This window comes from Strix aluco, chromosome 2 (genome assembly GCF_031877795.1).
Source record: "Strix aluco isolate bStrAlu1 chromosome 2, bStrAlu1.hap1, whole genome shotgun sequence".
NCBI lineage: Eukaryota > Metazoa > Chordata > Aves > Strigiformes > Strigidae > Strix > Strix aluco.
In genome coordinates, this window is record NC_133932.1 from 119,959,191 (window position 1) to 119,968,158 (window position 8,968).

Sequence of the window (8,968 nt, forward strand, 5' to 3'; positions counted from 1 at the left end):
GAAAAAGAAAAACCACTTTAAACAAGCATTATTAGGTGTGGTGGCCAGAATTGTTCAGAGAAGAGGTGAGCGTTAGGCAGGTGTCAGGGCCCTGAGGGCACTATTGGACCTTCCTGATCCTGCTAGGCCTTCCCCAGGGCATCTCCTGACCCCCTGCCCATGGGCTCAGGACCCCATTTCAGCTCAGCCTAGAAGTATTACTCTGAGCACTGCAAGCTGAAAAAAATCAGTGCTGTCGGTTTAAAAGAGAGATTTCAGCACTCCTATGCAGACCCAGGGTAAGCAACTCTAAAACCAGCAAGTGTCTGTAATGGAGAACAAAAAAAAAAAAAAAAAAGACAGAGTACAGGGAAAAAAATTAAGAAAACCCATAGAACTGGGTTTTCCTATTTTGGGTAGCCCTACAATAAAAGGGCTATCACCCAAGAAATTATATTTTAAAAGTTAAAAGTTAAACTCAATTTTCAAAAACACGTAGAAACACTCTGTTTCAGTAATTCCTGGTCTGAGCAAATGGGTAGCTTGTGATGAATAAATATTGTCAGTTACAACCAAGAATATTGTGTGGTGTAATTGAGAGCTTGTACTTTCCTCTTAGTAATGAGCTGCTGTTTCCCAACAATAAAATAAATACTATTTTGAAGATGACATTATGGACTGTTCTTGTGGAAGTAATAAAATGAAGATGCTTTTATCAAGTATATAAATTGCAGGAATATGGTTTTATGTAAATGCTCCAAAATGTATTCTGCCCTGGAAAAATGTAGTCATACTATTACTCTAAACATGCATGCATGATCCATCTTAAAAACTCTTGGAACAAACTACTGGTTGCAACTTTGGCAATACAGACATACACAAGCAACATAGAGTTAATTTTGAAAGATTTCTTGCAGGTATCTGGATTTAAATGTTCCTACCACAGAAAATTCTAGAATTGTCTTTTCCTTCCACATCAGTAAACAGTTTTATATTTTGAAAAAGCCAACTATGATACATAAAATAATATTAGAAAGCAGCTGCATCTTTTTTCAAGCCTAGGCCTACCAGAGGACAAATGATGTCTTCATGGAGAAAAATATGGCCCACTTAATCCAGTCCTTCACTCATTCTCTTTGGCGGTAGGACAATTTAGTAGCCACCACTAGGGAAGCAGCCTTCAGTTCTTAAAACTGTCCTTCCAAAAGTTCCCAAATTGGGATTCTTTTGGGAGATGCAGGTTATAAGCCTGTTATCCTCGTAAAACCTGGGGTGAAACAGACTTGGAAAAGTGGGGGAAGAGAGAGGACTTATGCTTTGCTGTTTTCTTGATTACCAGGATTTTGACTAAATGCCAATTCTATTGATGAGAGTGACAGCAACCAACTTACTAAACGTTTAAATGAAAACCACGCTCCAAAGGACAAATCTAAGTTTACACAGTAAACTTTGTGCCATGATGCTTCAAAAAAACTCAGTGTATGTGAAAAACAACAATGGGGAAAAATTAACCAAGTTTCTTCAAAATCAGAAGCAAAACCAGGTTGTCAAGTATCTAGAAACATCAAAGAATATTGATGCTGTTGGTCAGGAAGCATTGGATGATATTTTATGATACAACAGAATGCTTTAGGACAAAAGAGCTCCTTAATAAGATGGAATAAACACATTTCTTCTGGAATGACAAAGGACTTTTTTGTGTTCTAGGAGACTGCTGTTGGTGATTCTAATATTCATTATTTAGTCTGCGGGGCCCTCAAAATGAACTTTTTACCAGTGAAAGCCCACTGGAACGTTGGAACAGTTGTGATGAAAGCCCTGGCCAAAGATAACACTTCCATAGTCAAGGAAAAAGCTTTCACTTGGATTGTCAGACAAGGTGAGCACCTCTAAAATGGAAAGTAATTTAAAAAATGAATGATTTACTGTGTCATACTTTCAGTCTTTAAATAAAACCAGCTGTCTCTTCAAAATGTTATGTAGAGGGGTTTTTTTAATAAAGATGCAGGATGGAGGTTAAAACAAATACAAAATTGAAACATTTTTCCTTTAAGCCAACAAAAATTATTGAAAATTATAACCATGACAAATCTTGCAGGAAATATATGACGGGGTTTGCTGAAACTTGTTTTCCCTCACAGAACTGTCAAACACACCCAGGCTCTGCAGGCCCTGTCACTTCACTGCTTCCTACAGTTTGCCCTGTAGCACTTTATGCTTCTCAGAGCTTTTGGTGCCAGGACCACGATGATGTTCAGCTGTATCTAAACCACTAGGGGCCGTAACAGACCTGTAGAAATGAAAATGACTCATAAACTATGATCATAATAGATACACACTAAAAAGAACTATTAAATAATCAAGCCTGCTTTTTCGTAATGGTTGGGATCTGTGTACAGTCTCAGGGCACAGGCTGTTATTCCAGTTCAGGGAACTCCATAAATATGTGTTTAATTTTGAACACGTTTGACAGTTCTTTCGCAAACTGAGCTAATTTCCTGACTCAGATAGAGTTGACAAATCAAATTACGAAAGATTAGTTAACCTTTCAGACTATCACACATTTTGGAAGAACGCCATTTCCGAAACAGAATGGTATACACCACGGTGCTACTGAGGCTTAATATAAAAATGACACACTTAAATGCTGTCCTTTAATTAGAAAATAACTTTATGGAAAAAAGGACTTGCATCTATGGCTTATTGTATTTCAGAGTAATTTCAAGAGACAGTTAATGTATTGTTTTTCCCAGCCCATTAGCATAGTACAATATGTTTAGTTTGACAGATATGTAAAAAATGGCACTGCAACTTTATGCAGCAGGCATTTATGCCTTATTATCCTTGATTTTATATGTTAGATTATTCTTGCATTTGGAGAAAGAGTCATAGTTTATTATTTTGATTCTGTAGTTTATTCATAAGGTGTATTGCTCAATTCCGAGGTGCCCATTTCTCTCCTGGTTCTGATGACTTAATTAATAACACCTCTTTGTGTGGCAGTGAAGTGTCATCCATCCAGCCTGCCCTATCTATCTGCATATTTCTGTCTGCAGAAAATAAATTTGGATTACATTTTTATACTCAGTAGATGCATATTTGAGAGTAATGGGCCATGAGACCAATTTTAGAGAAGAGACGTGGGCTGGGAGTCAGTTGCAGAAAAGCAATGTGGGAAGGCAAAAGGAAATTGAAGATAAACCCCCTTGGTAGTACCTGTTTACAGAGGTGAGGCCGGACCCATGCCCATGTCCATACCACTCAACCATTCCTACTGAGAATCCCTATACTTGTGCTCTGGTAGGAATCCAGTGTGGGCCCATATGGATAAAAGCTGCATGAACTGTAAAGCAGTCAAACCAAATTCATTCCATATATAACTGCAAAGTCACATAAAACCAGTTTTTTCTTCATGCTTTATGGATTTCAGTAGTACTAGATTTCTTAAGTAGAAGGTGTTGTCAAGAGTCGATTGAAAAGGAAACTGTCAGTATCGCATGAGTAGTCACAAGTGACCTCCGAAAACCAGCGCAATTGCAGTGTTCTAAAAAATGGAGACAGAAAAGCTGCTGCACTAAATCCCTCATCTACACACTTTCTAATGCAAGGAAAGGGTGCAAGATTTTCTTTCAGGGAAGCAGTATGGTGATGGAGCTGTGCAGATTTGTCTACATTTCCCAACTGAAGATCAGTTCATGATGGATGGGATACAGCCATGTGCCTGAATAATTGGATTTCTGAATCTAACAGTAACATTTCTGTACTACTGCTGATTGGAAGAACACAGAAAAAAGCAAAACTAGAAGCACTGTTAAAAAAACCAACATTTTTTAATGGAAGATTCTGGATACTTTTGTTAGAGAACCCAGGGATGGGATTCAGCTCCAGTCTGTAAATACATCCATACAGACATCTACATGGAGGGGCTTGATTCAGTTGCTCTGTTGTCATCTGAGATGGTGTAAGGCATCCAGCCTGAGCCTCAGCTGCTTCTCCAGAAGGTCAGAGATCTACCATATGCCCCATGTCATATCTGCCAGCTTTGGACAGATGCCCTAGGGCACTAGATGCTTATGTTTAATCCCACTGGAAACTGTAGAGCTACTTGGTTCAATTTGAAAAACACATCTCATTTAGTCATCTGAATTCCCCTCTAGAGTCTATTAGCCGTATTAACAAGATCTCCACTCACCTGCAGACACAAAATTTAAGTGCCCACAAGCTGGGACTGTCCCACATCCCCCTCCAAAGAGTTTGATGTTCACCAAATGTAAAGACTCAATAAGAGGCATGTGAAAACATGGACCTGAGAAGCTTCACTGAGCCTCTCAGCAGATTAGTATTCCAGTTTCACTTCATTTAGCAATCCTTTAAATCATTTTAGCATCAACAATAACACTCAGGAACCAGGTTGTTTCAGCAGATGTGGTTGATTCACAGGCAAAGTTAAAGCCTAAACAAATCTTTCAGTGGCTATTTTTTGGATCTGATTCAGAAAATGTTCAGTATTCTTTAATGAAATTAGCATCCCTATTTCAGATTTAAATGATACAGGTTTAACAACTCTTTAAAAAAAACCCAAAAAAACCCCAAACATAAGAGCTTTACACAGCTGTACAGAAGACTGGTTCCTCCTGCCAGATTCAGAAGCTTGACAGCCACAGCCTCTCAGTCTACGCACAGGCTGTGCTGCTCACTAAAGCTTGGCAGCGTAAACTTCCTACTACAGAGCTCAGGTTCATGGCTTCCAGGGAAACGTGGATAACCATGCAAGTGTCAGCAACTCGTCTGTGCAGATGTTACTTGGCAGTCTCCTATTTTGCTCACAAAGGAACAAATCAAATATTCCTGAACAATATTTAAGCTATAAGTGCCTCTTGCATAAACAAATATTTTGAAGAGTAGAGGGAAGGAACCACTGGCAATCTGTAGGGTCTTTTCTGGCCCATGATTTTCAACATATTTGGAAGTGATATGAAAATAGAGTTAGGAGGGAGGAGGCAAAGCCTTAGTACTGGACTTTGAGCTACATTGCAAGTCTGCCTGTGCACATCCATGCACCTCACTGATCTGGACACGGACCCTGATGTACTGAGTTGACTCCCTGGCTTGACCTTGGACCACCACAGACTTGCGTGTCTGGCAGTCACTGACATGTGGCTGAGCTAGGTGACCACCACAGGACCTGCTCTGCTTACCCTGCTCAGGCCTTGTGGGACCATGCCGGCTCACCCTTCCTTGCGGAACAGCTTTGCTGCTCCCAACAGTACGTTATCTAGCGTGACAAAGGATTTCCTGTGAAGACTGTAGAATAACTGGCTAGGTAACAAAACAGCAATTAAAATTCAACGTAAACAAAGGTGAAATTATGTACATTGGGAACAACCATCCCAACTTTATACCAAAGATGGGCTCTGAGTTTATTTTTACAGCCCATAAAAACTGAAAAATATGAAGAGACTGATTCATTTCTGAGATTCTTGTTTAGGCATTCACTGTCTATCTAGCTATCTAGCTAGAAGTTATCTCATGAGGGACAAATAGGAGCCACTAAAAAGCAACAAAAGCCCCAGTGCTATTGCTGTATACCATTATGCTGTTTATGTGTATGTTATCCAGCTGGTTGGCTACATGTAGATCTTTAATAGCAACAGTACTTGGATTTCTAATCTCCAGCCTGTAAACAGTCTGTGAAGAATTTATACTGCATGTCAGTCAGTAAAATTGAAAGCAAATATTCTGTGCTCTGGCTTTCCTTGTCTGGCATAGAAGAAAACTGCATGCATTCATTCATAACAACCTGTGTCGGTCAGTTTGGGTTTTCCATACCATCCGGTCCCTCAAAAACTTTATGATGTCAGGACAGTAGCACCTTCACTGCACAGAAAGGGTAAATAAAGCAGACAACATCTAAGTAGCTTAACTTCTCTTAGAAGAAGACCTAGAGCATTTGCATTGCTTTAAACACAACAACCCAAATACTGCTAAAACTCGAAATATGGTCCTCACTGGAGTTTTGCTGTAGATGTCCACAAGGCTTACATTTCACTCTGTAATACTTCAGACATGGAAAGAAAGTTGCTCCTTTTAGGGGTGACTAAAACTGTAAGAAGCATATCTAATCACACTGAGTGTTCGCAGAAGCACACCATGACAAGAACGTGTCCTTTCATCCAGCATTGCCTCTCTGCTCAGGATAGTATTGATGGGTTCAGAGAAAAACAATATGAATTCAAATTTGGAGTACCAAAAAGCTTTTGTTCTTCCTACCATTTATTATTGTTCCTGTGTTTCATTGTAAATCTGTGCTTGCTGTTTATTGTGCTATAAAAATTGGTGTAATATGTATCAGCATAATATAGCATATTATGCTGTTGAATGAGATACAAAGATAACATAAAAGACAGGTCTTGCCTAAAACACGTGTGCTTGAAAAGGAACTAAAAAACAGAGGAGAAAACCCAAGATACACAGTGAGAGATTTCAGTTTAAATTTAGGAAAAAGAAGAGGCATTTGAGTTGCTATTTATATTCTCATAGAGGAGAAGAAAAAGCTTTATTTTCCCTAATGTGGAATTGTTTTAACCAGTGCAGCACAAATGAACTTGGTGGACTGACAATCCAGACCAATAGCTTTAACTTAAAACAATTTCTGTGTGTTTTGCTTTGGTTTTCCTTCAGTCACCTTTCAAAAGCAATAACAACCAAAACTGCCCATTCATCACCTTCTCTTTGATCCTCTCTCTTGATAGCAGCTATTTTGCATCTTTGTTCTAATCACTCCACCCCATTCCTTGCAGTAATATTAACGAGAAACTTCCTGTTCGTGGATGCCTTTCTGCAATGAATCCAATTACTGTGGCTCCAGGGAGGGGTTCAACGGGCAACAAATGCAACAGGGAAGACAGACTGGTGTCACAGATAGGTTTTCAAAAGCTGTTCGTAGTCCTTGAGGTTGTGAGGCAGGCAAAACAACTGCTACAAGTTAGAACAGGTGATTGCATTTTTTCAGGCCCCCAAAAATCCTTGTACAGGATGAACAGATTCTGTGTCAGTTCTTGGCCAGTGTGGACTGGAGAAATGTGCTTTGCCAAATAAAAACCTTGGAGATATACTATAATTTATGAAGGACATGAGCATCAATTCAAATTTCAAAAAAATGTAGTGAAAAATAAGCTGTTGAAAAACACACTCTCTAGAAAGACAGAAAAGCCTTAGTAAATCCTGTGATAGACATAGTTAATTGTATCTTTAAAAGGAATTACAGGCTAACCATGTTAGGAACTATCAAATCATATCTCTACTGTGCAAACCATTTCTCTAAAGAGTTCAGGCAAATGGTTCCTCGTAGTACCTGGCCTCAAACCCTGCTTGCCAACATAGCGATGGGATGCTTAAATTCAATGCTTTTCCCTGACTCCAACAGCTCAGCACCAGGCTGCAGGGGAGCGGGCAGGAGCAGGGGCTCACAGCCGTTCTTCCGCTGTGCCATACTCAGAGTATTAAAACTGTGAGGTAAATTTCTGATGAGCTGCAGATTTTTAAGGGTGTAAAGGTGTAAATTTGTCACCATTCCTGTTGTCTTTAGCAGCTTAAATGTGCAAGAAACATTCGCAGTATATTACTTTTCAAGTATCTCAGTTGTCTCAGTTGACATTCCTGTATTGGATTAACTTTTTACTGGATAGATGGAAGCTGCCCTGGAAACCTTGAAGCTTAATTTTCCTTCATATTCTGTGGTCTAAATCAACATTAACAGTATGTAAATTCTGCTCCGATAATGGTTTAAATTTACTTTAAAATGTCTTGGATTTACTTCATGACTTTCTTCAGCAGTAGGAGACCATTATCTGAACATAAACTCACAGTTTATTACCCTGATCACTTAATCACATCATTTTATCTCTGCAGCATGTAAATATAGAAACAATAAAAGGAGGAAGAACAGATTATGACAAGAGAGGAACAAAACCCAAAAGCATTTGAGACTTTCATTTTACTACCATAATGCAGCCTTTAAAAATAAGTTGGGAAGGTACCTTACAGGCTGGATTGTCTCCAAAAGGTAGAAGGCTTCTATCAACAGTTATCAAGATACCAGTATTAAAGTAATTTCTCATACAGAATTCAACATTAACAGTTTTTCAGTAAAGAGTTCAGACATAGAAGCTCTGTTTGTTTATATCATATACATTAGCATGCTTTAGAGACCCTTCTTCTGACTCAAGGCCTGATTTTGCGACATATGAGTTCCCCTCTTCTCCTGAGTTTCAAAATAAACAAAACCAACTTTTGCTTTCTTCAAAAGCATATCCTTCAAAACCAGTGGCATATGATAGTTTCTTTTTAAATACTTTTACAGTATTTATGCCCTTATTCAGTAATTTGTCATTTTGGTCTTCCAAGAACTTCCAATTAAAGCAATAAAGATGCACTGTAATTTATAAGATACCACTGTAGCTTTTTGCCTCACTGGTGCCTACAATATCCATAGCATAGCTATATACTGGGATATGTAGATTGTTTATAGAAGCTCTACAGCTGTTGAAGTGACATCACTCACAAATGTTTAAATGGATACCTGCAATGATACCACATTTAGTGAGATGAATTGATGTAATTAGTCTTCTGCAAAGGCTTCTACATATAATGGTGACAGAGAAACAGAAGCCTAAACAGTACAAAAAAAAAAAAACCACCAGCAATTGAATCAAAAAACACTGAATAAAGAGATTCAAATCATCTAGAAATCCAGCATTACAGTAAAATCATATGCAGTTGCACTAGAAATACGGGGTTTATCTTTTTATCAGGAAGACAATTTAGAAGCAGTGGGAGGAAAATAACAGTAGTATTCAGGGGACTGAAGAACAGGCAGAAGATAAGAAAAATCCTCAATAGCTCCACTGCCTTGTACTTTGAACAATAGTTTGCGTTATCACTACATGAACATAATACAGTAGTATTGTTATTAACAATGCCTCCAATT